At 41.1% G+C, this 14,806-nt stretch overlaps 1 protein-coding gene across 6 annotated transcripts in view; it reads right to left on the reverse strand.

The window, feature by feature from the left end:
* LOC129137611 (cytospin-B-like) overlaps positions 1 to 14,806 on the reverse strand; it is a 123,202-nt gene that overhangs the window by 64,928 nt on the left and 43,468 nt on the right. For 4 of the 6 annotated variants that reach the window (XM_063798965.1, XM_063798968.1, XM_063798969.1 and 1 more), the window contains 2 exons: positions 12,941 to 13,122; positions 9,782 to 9,884 (listed from right to left, as the gene is read on the reverse strand). The gene's annotated coding sequence lies outside the window, so the exon portion shown is untranslated. The remainder of the gene's footprint in view (positions 1 to 9,781; positions 9,885 to 12,940; positions 13,123 to 14,806) is intronic. The other 2 variants (XM_063798966.1, XM_063798970.1) reach the window with 1 other exon arrangement.

A 14,806-nucleotide genomic window follows, 5' to 3' on the forward strand; every position in this document is an offset into this window, starting at 1 on the left:
GCAGTGAACCGAGATCGTGCCATAGCACTCCAGCCTGGCGACAGAGTGAGACTCCGTCTCAAAAAAAAGCAAAAGAAAACTAAGTAAACAGACAAAAATAATTTTAAGTGGAGGGTGAATAAAAGGTTGTGTAAAAGAAAAAGCAGCAGCAGTGTATACTACTACATGGCTAATCTATGAATGACACTCACAGCATCTTAATGTGAACTCCAGGTACACAAAACCACAATGAGAGAACGCAAAGACAGGAAGCACGGAGGCTGGGGGCTGAAAAGAAATCCTCATCTTTCACAGTAGGAGATCAAAATATAACATCTAACATGAAAAACTAGAAACAGCAGTGATAAGCATGCTATTTAGCAATGCAGAGGTAAATGCCAAAAAATCAGCAAGGTGACTTGAAAACGCTTGACTCTGGGGAGCAGGAAGCAGAGCTCTCAGGCCAGGCTGACTGCTTTGCTCATCAGGATCTCTGCAGACTTGATTATGGGAACACAGAGCTTTCTTAGAAATAAAAAACAACACAAAACAAAAAACTGTTACAAATTTTGAGGAAAAAAGAAGAACATGCAAACAGAAAAGCAAGCAAAGCAACTGTACTAGTAATTCACAGAAGAAAGATGTAAATGACTAACTGATAAAAAATGCTTCACTTTCATCTACAATGAAGAATTAAAAGGAATGCCATTTTCTCCTCTTAGGCTGAACAAGATCAAATATGTATCCAGTATTGGGAATGTGTATAATCTTGCACATTGTGTAGAGAAGTGTAAACTAAATAGCCTTACAGGAGAGCAATTTGAGAATATATATTAAAACGGAAAGTATAACACAACCTTTTGCAAAGCAAATTCACTTCTAGGAACTTATTTTACAAAAATTTAGCAGTATTTCACAACTATTTAGCACAAGCATAAAAAGGCACGATAAGTGATATTCATCATTATGGCCATTTTTTATCCCCAGAGATGGTGTCTCTCTTTGTTGCTCAGACTGGAGTAGGGTAGCACGATCATAGTTCACTGCAGCCTTGAACTCTTGGGCTCAAGTCATTCTCCATCTTTAGCCTCTTAAGTAGCTGGTACTACAGGTTCATGCCACCACACCTGGTTATTATTTATTTATTTTTTTGGTAGACACAGGGTCTCATGATGTTGCCCAGGCTGGTTTCAAACTCCTGGCCTCAAGTAATCCTCCCACCTTGGCCTCCTAATGTGCTGAGATTACAGGAGTGAACCACTGTGCCCAGCCATGACACTTTTAAAAAATAGGGTAAAATACATATATTTTAATTTTATTTTATTAAAAAAAATTAATCCCCCTCCCTACCTTTCCCTTATGAGTCTCTAAAGTCTACCATACCACTCTGTATGCCTTTGCATACCCATAGCTTAGCTCCCACTCATGAGTGAGAACATATGATTTTCGATTTTCCACTCCTGTGTTACTTCATTTAGAATAATGGCCTCCAGCTCCATACAAGTTGTTGCAAAAGACATTATTTCATTCCTTTTTATGGTTAAGTAGTATTCCATGGTGTGTGTGTGTGTGTGTGTGTGTATGTATGTATGTGTGTGTGTATACATATACATATATATATATATAGTCACATTTTCTTTATCCACTCATTAGTCAATGGGCACTTAGATTGGTTACACATCTTTGCAACTGTGAATGTGCTGCTATAAACATGCATGTGTGTCTTTTCCATATAATGACTTCTTTTCCTTTGGGTAGATACCCAGTAGTGGGATTGTTGAATTAAATGGTAGATCTATTTCTAGTTCTTTAAGGAATATCCATACTATTTTCCAAAGAGGTTGTATTAATTTACATTACCACCAGTAGTGTATAAGCGTTCCCTTTTCCCCACATCCACGCCAACATTTATTGTTTCTTGACTTTTTAACAATGGCCATTCTTGCAGGAGTAAGGTGGTCTCTCATTGTGGTTTTATTTTGCATTTCCCTAATGATTAGCGATGTTGAGTATTTTTTTCACATGTTTCTTGGCCATTTGTATATCTTCTTTTGAGAAATGTCTATTCATGTCCTTTGCCCACTTTCTGATAGGATTACTTGTTTTTTACTTGCTGATTTGTTTGAGTTCCTTGTAGATTCTGGATACTAGTCCTTTGTTGGACTGTAGTTTGCAAATATTTTCTCCCATTCTGTGGGTTGTCTGTTTACTCTGATTATTATTTCTTTTGCTGTAAAGAGCTTTTTAGTTTAATTAGGTCCCATTTACTTATTTTTGTTTTTGTTGCATTTGCTTTTGGGGTCTTAGTCATGGATTCTTCGCCTAGGCTGAAGTCTAGAAGGGTTTTCCAAATTGTCTTCTGAAATTTTTATGGTTTCAAGTCTTATATTTAAGTCTTTGATACATCTTGAGTTGATTTTTTGTATAAGGTGATAGATACACAAATCAATAAATGTGACATCGCATAAACAGAATTAAAAACAAAAACCATATGATCATCTCAATAGATGCGGAAAGAGCATTCGACAAAGTTTCAGCATCTCTTTATGATAAAAGCTCTTAACAACTAGGCATAAAAGAACTTGCCTCAAAATAATATATATGTGGATATATGACAAACCCACAACCAGCGTAATACTGAATGGGGAAAAGTTGAACACATTCCCCATGAGAATAGGAACAAGACAAGGATGCCCACTTTCACCAATCCTATTCAACAGTTCTGAAACTCCTAGCCAGAGAGATTAGGCAAGAGAAATAAATAAAGGGTATCCGGATTGGAAAAGAGGAAGTCATTCTATCTCTATTTGCAGATGATATGATCTTATACCTAGAAAATCCTAAAGACTCTTCCATGAGACTCTTAGATTTCATAAACAAATACAGTCAAGTCTCAGGTTACAAAATCAATGTACACAAAGAAGTAGCACTGCTATACACCAACAACGACGAAGCTGAGAATCAATCAAGAACTCAATCCCTTTTACAGCAGCTGCAAAACAAAAACAAAAACAAAAACCTAGGAATATACTTAACCAAGGAGGTGAAAGATCTGTACAAGAAGAACCACAAAACACTGCTGAAATTATAGATGACACAAACAAATGGAAACACATCCCATGCTCATAGAATCAACATTGTGAAAATGATCATACTGCCCAAAGCAATCTACAATCTGCTGAATGAAATTCCCATCCAAATACCATCATTTTTCACAGAATTAGAAAAAACAATCCCAAAATTCATATGGAACCAAAAAAGAGCCTGAATAGCCAAAGCGATCCTAACCAAAAAGAACAAATCTGGAGGCATCATATTACTGGACTTCAAATTATACTAGTTACAGAAACGGCATGGTACTGGTATAAAAGACCAATGGAACCAAATTGTATATTTAAACCAGTTTAAAGTGTATAGTTCAGTGGCTTTTAGTACATTCCCAATGTTGTGCAACCATCACTAGTCCAGAACATTTTCATCACACAATAGAAAACTGTACCCACTAAGCAGCCACCCCACTCTCTATTCCCCTCTCCCCTCAGCCCCTGGCAAACACTCATCTGTTTTCTGTTTCTGTGGATTTGCCTATTCTGGATTTTTCTTATAAATGGACTCGAACAAGATGTAGCCTTTGCACCCAGCTCTTTCACCTGGCATCACGTCTTCAGCGAACATTCATACTGCAGCCTGTGTCAGTGCCTTACTCCTTTTTAAGGCTCAATAAAAAGCCCATGTTCAATGATCAGAGGGAGGACCTACAGGACGCAGCATGAAGTCATGGCCACAGCTATGCACAAATTTATTACAGTGAAAGGACACAAAGCCATATACGCAAAGGGAAAAGGCGCAGGGCGTTAAGTCCAGAGGCATGAGCTTCCAAGAGTCCTCTCCAGCAGTCACGGGCACGTTTAATTCCCCCAAGGAATTAATTAATTAATTAATGAGGGAAGCTCATTAGGGACTCTGCATCTAGCGTTTTTATCAGGGGCTGGTCACATGGGCCCCTTCTGCCCAGCATATACCACATTCCAGACTCCTCACAGATAAGCCGCTGTTCAGCACAAACCACGTGTTTGCACAAACAGTTTCAGAACCGTGAGCCCCTCTCATCAGTTCTGGGAATGGTGTGAACCCTCCTGTAATCCTAGTTCTCAGACTCCAGCCAAGGGCCAGCCTTGCAAGCAGCCTTGCTAAGGAGAGCCGTCCCAGGCCTCCTGGGTTAACTATTTTCTGCACAGAGGCAAAAACATGCCTGCCAATAGCATCTGGGCTTTGTATTTTAAGGTGATCTTACTCAGTTTTATTTCCAAAATTCCCGAGGAAGAGGCTGATGGGCCCAGCTTAGACTTGTTGGGGCTACTTCTCTGGTGTTTGTGTATATTAAAGTGGGAGAACGCGTCCCTCCCCATCTGCTGTGCGAACAATCTGACAGGTCTCTACACTGTTTGATATTTTTGTTCAGAAAGCCATTTTTATTCCTCAAAGTTTCATACCTCTGGGAGTGCACACACCAGTAAGAGTGGGAGCAGGTGCCCCAAAGCACACTGGCTCATGACAGAAAACCAACCAGAAACATGGCCATCAGGAGAGGACTGTGTCTCCCACAACACGGGAGAGCCCTTCGTCTTTATTTTCAAACAAACTCCACTGTTAGGTTGTAGCACAATGCCTGTGCCACTTCAGAAGCCACTGTGTCAGAAACGGCACAGAAGCAGGGAGAGCAGGTAGAAAAGGCCTCAATAGAGTGGAAGCCCACAGTGCCGCGCATCTGCTATTGGGGCTCTATCTTCACAACGAAGTCAGGGAAAGGACCACTCTGATGGCAATAAATAAGTCAAAGGATTTATGTTTTTTGAATTGTGCATGTAGCCCTCAAGAGACCTCTCTCAAAAAAGACAAGAAACAGAGCCCCAGGTGGGCTGATATTTCAGGGGTTGCTTGCTATTGGCTAAGCAGATTTTAGTGCTTGTCTGTGAGAACTCAGAGACAGAAAAACAATTTGCCTGCAACGTGGGTGTTCTTTCCAGATTTAAAACAAGATTCAGTTTGGATAACACTCTGTCATCCAGGATGGAGTGCAGTAGCGTGATCTTGGCTCACTGCAACCTCTGCCTCCTGGGCTCAAGCTATCCTCCTGCCTCAGCCTTCCAAGTAGCTGGGACTACAGGTATGCGCCACCACAATCAGCTAACTTTATTGGTATGCCCAGCCTGGTCTCGAACTCCTGGGCTCAAGGGATCTGTCTGCCTTGGCCTCCCAAAGTGCTGGGATTACTGGTGTGAGCCACCCTGCCAGGCCCCAAATAGGATTTGAACTACAGGAGATACTTGCATGTATCTTCATCTAAGGAACATGTGTATTAGGTTGGTGTAAAAGTAATCGCAGTTAATGGGAAAAAACGCAATTACTTTACACCAACCTAATATATATCTTCGTCTAAGTAAATTTTTTCTATAAAGGGTCAAATTGTAAATAATTTCAGTTTGGTAGGTCATCTAACTGAAAAATTTCTGTTGCAACTACTCAGCTCTGCAGTTGCAGCAAAAAACAGTTCTAGAGAATATGTAAATGAATGTGTGGAGCTGTGTGCTTACGAACTTATTTACAAAAACATGTGGTGGGCTGGATTTGCCATTCATCTGACTCAAGACTTAAATCTAGTTTAACAGTATCACTCACATCATTACTATTTCAAATTGCAAAAGCTTTCATGATATAAAATGATCACTTTTATTATCTTTATAAAATAAGAAGGGACCATGTCAAAATGAGAAAATTCTGAGTTATAACACAGTATATGCAATTCAGGCTAAGGGCATTTTTAGGTAAGCCACTTGGAAAAATGCCATTTTTCTGAAAAATGTTTTTATCACTCTTTTATGTGTGTATTTTAATTCAAAAAGTAACAGTTTAGGAAGAAATAACTGACTTGTGAATTGTCACAGGGCTGTGAAGTGGGATAGCAGCACTGTGGATTGTGCCCAGCTCAAGAGGCCCCTCAGGTCCATTCCTGACGCTGTCATCCCAGGAGAGCACCCTCCTCATGGGTTTTATTTCTCCCTTTTAAATCTTTTCTCCGAAAGCAGCTGGTTTAATTATTAACCACAATACTTCTTCATGGCCTTTCCTTCAGATTTTCCACCTCCAAATTGTAGGTCATAATATAACCTTTGATACAAAGAATATGCTTGGATTATGAATGATAATAACAAAATAAATACTTGTGAATCCTGCCTCCCAAGTAAAAACTAGATTACTAATAACTTGCATCTATCTCTTCTACTTTATTGTTTTGCTTCAATTATTATTATTATTATTATTATTATTATTATTATTATTATTTGAGATGGAGTCTCGTTCTGTCACCCAGGCTACAGTGCAGTGGCGTGACTCTGGCTCACTGCCACCACTGCCTCCTGAGTTTGAGCAATTCTAGTGCCTCAGCCTCCCGAGTAGCTGGGATTACAGTTGTGCATCACCACGCCTGGCTAATTTTTAGATTTTTAGTAGAGACGGGTTTTCACCATGTTGGCCAGGCTGGTCTCGAACTCCTGACCTGAGGGGATCCACCCACCTCGGGCTCCCAAAGTGCTGGGATTGCAGGCACGAGCCACTGTGCCTGGCCTTCAATTATTTTTTAATATACAAAGTAATACATGTAAATTTTTTAAATTATAGTTTGATAATATTTATAATTTAAATGGCAGCTCCTACTCCACCTGATGTACTCCCTCCCAACATCTTCCTCATCCCTCTACTTAAGCCCTTCAAACTATATGTATTATTTTTAAATAAATAACTTATTGGTACATAAATCACACACCACAAAACATAACCTTTAAAAATGTGCTATTTGGTGGGGTTTTTTTGTATTTTTTTTTTTGAGATGGAGTCTCACTCTGTCGCCCAGGCTGGAGTGCAGTGGCATGATCTCAGCTCACTGCAACCTCCATCTCCTGGGTTCATGCCATTCTCCTGCCTCAGCCTCCCGAGCAGCTGGGACTACAGGTGCCTGCCACTACGCCCAGCTAATTTTTTTTTTTTTTTTTTTTGTATTTTTAGTAGAGATGGGGTTTCACCGTGTTAGCCAGGATGGTCTCGATCTCCTGACCTTGTTATCCGCCCGCCTCGGCCTCCCAAAGTGCTGGGATTACAGACGTGAGCCACCACACCCGGCCATGAATAAACAATTTCTTATACAGAATACAAAAAGCACTAACCATTAGAGGAAAGACTGATAAATTAGACTTAATTAAAATTAAGAACTTTGTTCATCAAAAGAAGAAAATTTAAGGCACACTGGAAGAAGGTATTTGCCATATATGTATTTGACAAAGGACTTACATGGAGAATATATAAAGAATTCTTAAAAGCAATAAGGAAGAGAATGACATCTGATTCTTAAAATGGACAAAAGTTCATATGCTGTTTACAAAGCCAATACCCCTGCTCCCCACCACCAAACAAACAAAGTGGGCAAAAAACCTGAGCAGGTGCATCCCAAAAGGGACTATGCACATGGCCAATTTGCATATGAAAAGGTGCTCAATCTCCACTGCCAAAAGAAAAATGCAAATCAAAACCACAATGAGACACTACTACACATTACCCACATGACCTCCAGTAAAAAGACTGATGCTACCAAGTGTTGATGAAAATGCACAGAAATTGACCTCTCATAAATTGCTGAAAAGACATAAATTATACAAATATTTCAGACATCTGTTTGGTACTATCCTAGAATGTATGCATACCCTAAGGCCCAGGAATTCCATTCTGAAGAATGTAACCAACAAGAACAAGCACATATGTGTTTCAAGAGACATCGACAAGAATGTAACAGCGCTATTCACCTTAGCCCCAAACTGGACTTGACTCAACGATCTATCAATAATAGAATGGGTAACTAAATAATGCTATAATCCTACAATGGGTTACTAAATGGTGAAGAAAATGAACAAATTACAGTATAGGTGACAACATGAATAAATCTCACTGATTCAATACTGTGTAAAAAAAAGCTCCCCTCCCTCTGTCTCTGTACAGGGGAGCCTCCATTTTCTGCCTTCTCCCATCCTTCTTGCCTATTAAACTTTCCGCTCCCTAAAACCAAAAAAGTAAAAAAGATAGATGCAAAATTACATAGTTTTTAAAATTCCATTTATAATAAAATTCAAATGCAAGCAATACTAACATAATATTCAGGGCTGCATACTTTTGTGAAAATCCATAAGGAGAATAATTGAGGACAATGGTTATCTTAGGGAGTAGTGAGGGGTTATGATGGGAAAGTTGTAGGAAAGGTCTGTGGGAGCTGGCGATGCTCTTCTTCTGGATGCGAGTGGTGACTGTGTGACTTTTCACTTCCTCATAGTTCAAGAGACTATCATTTGAGGCCAGGAGTGGTGGCTCATGCCTGTAATCCCAGGACTTTGGGAGGCTGAGGTAGGCGGATCACCTGAGGACAGGAGTTTGAGACCAGCCTGGCCAACACGGTGAAACCCCATCTCTAGTAACAATACAAAAATTAACCAGGTGTGGTGGCTCACGACTGTAATCCCAGCTACTCCAGAGGTCGAGGCAGGAGAATTGCTTGAACCCGGGAGGCAGAGGTTGCAGTGAGCCGAGATCACACCACTGCACTCCAGCCTGGGCAACAGAATGAGACTCCATCTCTTAAACAACAACAACAACAAAAAAAACTATAGTTTATATTTTGTGCATTTTTATCTTTGTGTATAGTGTTTCACACGCACAAAAAACTTAAACTTATACCAGGTATTAATTCCTTTTCTGAACAGAAAACAGATACTGTCCTAGTAAACAAAAACTCTTTAAACTAAATGCAAACAACTCTGAAAGCAACAGAAAGAAAATATTTGGAGAAGTTTTGGAGGCTCATTTATGGAGGGCCTTTATATGAATTAGGCAAAGCACTCTTCTTTGGGAGTGTAATTTAGCACAAGCTGTCTCCTTGGGTGGAGGCCCCACTGCAGCATTCTTTCACGCATTCCCACTCATCACAAAGCCCACACCACTACCTCACTGACGCCATCCCCACTAACAGTCACGCAAAGAAAACAGCCACTCTGTATTGTTCTTCGGTGCTCTCATAATGTTTAACCTTGCCTTTTACTTAAAGGATTACAGGAACTGGCCTTAGGAGATCCAAAATATCCAACCAAGGTTGCAAGTATCCCACCTCAGGAAGGAATGCTAAACAACTGATTCATACAGCCTTGCTGCCACTAACCAGAGCACCAGATGGCCCATTACTCAAGACAACCATTGCCAGCAGATAAGCCGACCCATGTCCCCTCCCCCTCACATTCTCTACCCTGCCCAGCCCGCATTCCCTACCTTGACATCAATTTCCGCACATTGCCTAATAAAAGAAATCCCTATCAGCTCATTTCAGGGAGTCAGCCAGAGAATCCTCCCTCTCCTGTGCTTCCTCCCTTGTGCCTGGGCATATGCTCCAATAAAGCCTTGCTAGGAAAACTCTTTTGACCTGGTGAGAATTTCTATTGCATCAAGAGCCTAAGAACCCATGATCGGTAACACTTTGAGCAAAGGAAAAGGTCCCCCTTCCCTAGGGAGATGCAGCTCTGCATGCACCCATATGTTTGGTGGGTGGAGTGCAAACTGGCTTCCCGTTGCATATGCCTCTCTGTCTAGGAGAACAGAAAGATGATAATTACATGCATATTGGTCCACCAAGCACAGGCACACATGGAACATGTACTGGCACAGGCCTACTACTGCCCAGGGCTGGTGGAAGCTGGCTGACATTGTCCCTTACCATGTAACCTTCTGTCTTCTTCTGGTACCATTTCAGTACAGCATTGCACTTGAAACCGCCATATTCCCAGGCCAAGGCCACCAGAGGGTTTCTTCTTTCCACACTGGTTAGAGAGAAGAGCACATGGTAAGGAGAAGATGCTAATGTTTAGAATCCTCAAATTCACAAGAAATAAATACCTACTTTAGAAAAGCAAATGTCTGGTTTATTCAGCCAGAATCTGAAGAAACAACTGCATTAGTTACATTAATAATGTATTTGATGTCTCACAGTGTGAAACAAACACGAAATTGTGCCTCCTGACTGTCACGAGTCTGGGGAGAGTTTTGCTACATTTTGTTTTAAAATCCATCTGTTGCTCATCCATCTAGTCTTTTATTTGTGTAAATATAATTCAGGCTAGAACTTTAATTCAAACTCATTTGAATTAAGGATATCTATACAAAAGCATTCTACAGGTTTCAAGACTACATCAGTATCTAAATAACATTTAAAAGGTAGAGACGGGCACAGCACAGTGGCTCACGCCTGTAATCCCAGCACTTTGGAAAGCTGAGGCAGGAGGATTACCTGAGCCCAGGAGCTTGAAACCAGCCTGAGAAACATAGTGAGACCTCAACTCTGAAATAAATAAATAAATAAATAAATAAATAAATAAGCAAGCTGGGCATGGTAGCGCACACCTGTAGTCCCAGCTATTCAGGAGGCTGAGGTGGGAGGACTGCTTGAGGCCAGGAGTTCAAGGATGTAGTGAATTATGATTATACCACTGCACTCCAGCCTGGGCAACAGAGCGAGACCCCCATCTCTAAAAAATAAAAAAAATTTTTTCAAGGTATATTGGAAGGGTATATTAAAAATACCAGATATCCTGCCATTGCTTTATCTCAATGAGATAAATGTAAAATTGAAATAAATTGATTTTACTAATTTAACTTTTCACTATGAAAGATAAAATATCAGTAGCATATTAATATACCCATAGCCTTCCTGTATGCATTTCTGGTATAATGAAAAGGAGAATTTTAGAATAGCACTAATTCTGGTTTTTAAAACCTCTTTTGATTATTTAAATCTCACGCACATAAACAGGACAATATGTAATATCTGGGGCTTTAAATTAAACCTCTAAAATATATGACTTCATCTATTTGGGTGCAAATATAGGCTACATCCAAAGGTATAACAATAAGTCCTAGCTTATTCATTCAGACTTTCATAAATCCTTTGATAGTACCCTTATTAGTAATGATAATATGTATTAAAAAGCTACTACTAGCTACTTAGGAGGCTGACACAGGAGAACTGCTTGAACCCGAGCAGAGGTTGCAGTGAGACTCTGTCTCCCAAAAAAAAAAAAAAAAAAAGCTATTACTCCAAAAGTAGCCAATTTTGTATACTGATAAATAAACAATACATTCATATTGTATATGAATGAGCATACTCATTCGTAAGTTTTACTGAGTGAAATGTTATGTGTGTTGCACAATGCAAGGGGCTGGGAGAGATACCAAAGGTAAGCTGAACATTTACTGTCCACTAAATTACAGCATAAATGGAGATTAAGGCATATATTGTGCAGAAGTTATCCACACCACAAAGCAGTACAGAAATTAAACACCTGAAATAGCGTAAGACACCAAAGTCAGAGAAGGGAGATGTTGGCCAGGCATGGAGGCTCACACCTGCAATCCCAGCGTTTTGGGAGGCTGAAGTGGGCAGATCAGGAGTTTGAGACCAGCCTAGCCAAAATGGTGAAATCCTGTCTCTACTAAAAAAAATACAAAAATTAGCTGGGTGTCATGGTGCATGCCTTTATAATCCCAGCTACTCAGGAGGCTAAGGCATGAGAATCACTTGGACCCAGGAGGCAGAGGCTGCAGTGAGCCCAGATGATGCCACCGTACTCCAGCCTTGGTGACAGAGTGAGGATCTGTCTCAAAAAAAAAAAAAAAAAAGAAAGAAAAGAAAAAGAAAAAGAAAAGGGAGAAGGGAGCTGTCAATGCTGCCAGGTGTTAGCTATAACTTCATGAAAGTTTTGACCTTTAAATAAAGAGAACAGTATTTAGAGTGTGAAAGGACAAAAGGAGGACAATTCAAGTTAGAACCTTATACACAAAGACTTACACTCAAATATGCTTGTGCAATATTGCTAAGGCACGGACTAAAACAGGTTCAGGTGGAGGGAGAGGCTGGGCCACTCTGGCAGGTGGGCAGGGGTGGTGCTAAGTAGTGGAGCATCTAGTAGATCAGGATGAGGAGTGCAGAGGACAGAGTCATGGGAAATTTCTGCAAGGTCTGCAGCAGGATGTGCTCAGTGCTTAGAAGATTAACCAACATGAAGAAGCAGGAAGACATGAGAGAGGAAACAGTTGACCAAGTTTGCTGTAACCTGGGTGACCAGGGGCACTGAAAAGGGAGGAGGTGACAGAGCTGTGGCAGCCAAGACCAGCTCTTAGTGACCACCCTGTTGGCCTTGCAGTCCTGCCCTCTGCCAAGCCCTCCTTCACATCCCTGCGAAAGTCCTCCTTAAACACTGATTTCAAAATGCCTCTCTAATCCTTACATGCCACTGTTTTCTCATGACTCCTCCTTAAAATATGGGTCCAATCTCACTGTACCATAACTCAAAAACAGGAACAAAATCCCACAAACTTGGTGGCTCCTCAGTGCTTTATCAAAATAAAGCACAAACCTCTTCCTTAGCAATGAAGATTTGCAATATGGCTCCAACCTGCCTTCCAGCTGGAATGTCCTAGTCACCTATCCATCCACCCAACAAATACTAACAGAGAGCCTACCATGCATATATATGGCAGAGTCCCTGGCCTTAGGAAGCCCACAGTCTAGTCCAGACACACATTACCACCCACATTCCCTGAACTTCTACCTCTCTCTACACTTCTTATGCCAACTAACAACTCTCAAGTACTTTGCCTATTTAGTATTGTTTTTTTACAGCTCTTAATTTCATCTTGCACACTACTTACTGTCCAGCATCCTCCTTTTAAACTCACTGAAGACGGGCACTGCATCTTAATTATTTTCATGCAGCAAATATTTGTCGAAGTCAATTGTCCAGGAGGACAAAACAGAAGGAACAATCAAAGCTGATCAGCCCTGTGTTTTTCTGATTTCTTACTGTTTGAGACATGATACCTGAAACTGCTTCGTGGTTCCCTCTTTCTTGGGGCCACTTCCACTTTCCCTCTGGTGGAGGTGCTCAGCAGTCTCATGTCCCCAAAGTCCAGAGAGTGGGGGTCTGCTGAGTGACTCCAGCAAGGAACTCTTGCAGAGGTGGGGGTCTGGCTTCAGTTCCTAGGTCCTTCCCTTTCGAAGATCTGTGGGAACGACCACATAATCACCTATTCCTGAAGAAGAGGCTCTTGATTGCCATCAAACATCATTCTCCAGTACAACACAGTTCTCATTTTATCCTCAAGTATAAACATATATATGCTTCTGATGTAATGAAAATGCAATAGGGACGTGGATTCTCCAGGCAGGACCACCACTTCCTTTATAGGATCTATTTGCAAATCAACCCTTGTTCAAAAATTATTGTGAATTTCAAGACGATGTCATCAGAGCATTAAACCCAGCATGCACCTTTCTAAGGGCCTTATGAAATTGCCCTTACCTGGGGAAAGACATTACCTGCCCCCAGGTAATGTTTTAATTGACAGACATCAGAGAGAGAGAGAGAGAGAGAGAGAGTGGCAGGAAAATGCCTCATGTGATGACCATCACATGCAAGCATCAGCAAGACTCCTGTCTCAAGAGCCGAGCTCCCTGAGTAAGCAATTCCTGTCCCTTTTAAGGGCTCACAACTCTAAGGGGGTCCGCGTGAGAGGGTCGTGATCGATTGAGCAAGCAGGGGGTACCTGACTGGGGGTTGCATACACCAGTAATTAGAACAGAACAGAACAGGACAGGGATCTTCACAGTGCTTTTCTTATGCAAATAACCGATTAGGTCAGGGGTCGATCTTTTAACTACCAGGCCCAGGGTGTGGTGCCGGGCTGTCTGTGGATTTCATTTCTGCCTTTTAGTTTTTACTTCTTCTTTCTTTGGAGGCAGAAATTGGACATAAGACAATATGAGGGGTGGTCTCCTCCCTTAATTCTTTCAAGGCTCTTTCTGCTGTCATATTTGTCACAATCAAAACAGATAATGAAATAGACTGAATCCTCCAGATGATATTTCTTTTTCTTTTTTAGATATGGAGTTTCGCTATGTTGCCTAGGCTGGATTTGGACTTAACCTCCTGGGCTCAAGTGATCCTCCCACCTCAGCCTTCTGAGTAGCTAGGACTATAGGAGCATGCCATGATACCTGGTCAGATGATATTTCGTAAAGGACCATAAAAATATAGAACAGGATAAACCTTTCAAGATTGTCTAGTTTATAGTTATAGGGGAAACTGGAGCTGAGAGAACTAAGTGCCTTGTTTAGAGCTACATAGCAAGCCAGAGACCAGGCCCACAGTTGCTGCCCATGACCCACAAACAGTCACGGAAGAAAACAATCCTTCTACAGCTCACAGCCACCAATTATGGGTACTAAAGTTGGGAGTGGGGCTAATTAGCTCTAAATTGCAGAGAAAAACAGTATTTACATCACTAAAGAGAACAACAAAAACAGCCCATTAATCCCTGTTTCTGCAGCTTCTGATGATCTCAATGTTGACAAGCAACTTCTGGGGATTGCTGGAAGCAAGCAATTGTCACTGTGATCCTTTATTACAGTAAATAGAATCATCCAAGCAGACAGGTGCCTGGAGGGGGCTAAGTGGGGAGTACTGTCAATGAGGTATTTACTTCAGGGCAATAGTTGTTGTGGTCTCAACTTTAGTATGCATCTTGGCAATTAAAAGAATGGTTTTTTTGGCCAAGCATGGTAGTTCACATCTCAGTGCTTTGGGAGGCTTAGGTGAGAGGACTGCTTGAGGCCAGGAGTTCAAGACCAGCCTGGGCAACAAAGCAAGACCCTATGTCTTTAAAAAATCAGCAACAAAGTTTCTGT

The sequence above is a fragment of the Pan troglodytes genome, chromosome 19, assembly GCF_028858775.2.
Source record: "Pan troglodytes isolate AG18354 chromosome 19, NHGRI_mPanTro3-v2.0_pri, whole genome shotgun sequence".
In the NCBI taxonomy this organism is placed as follows: Eukaryota; Metazoa; Chordata; class Mammalia; order Primates; family Hominidae; genus Pan; species Pan troglodytes.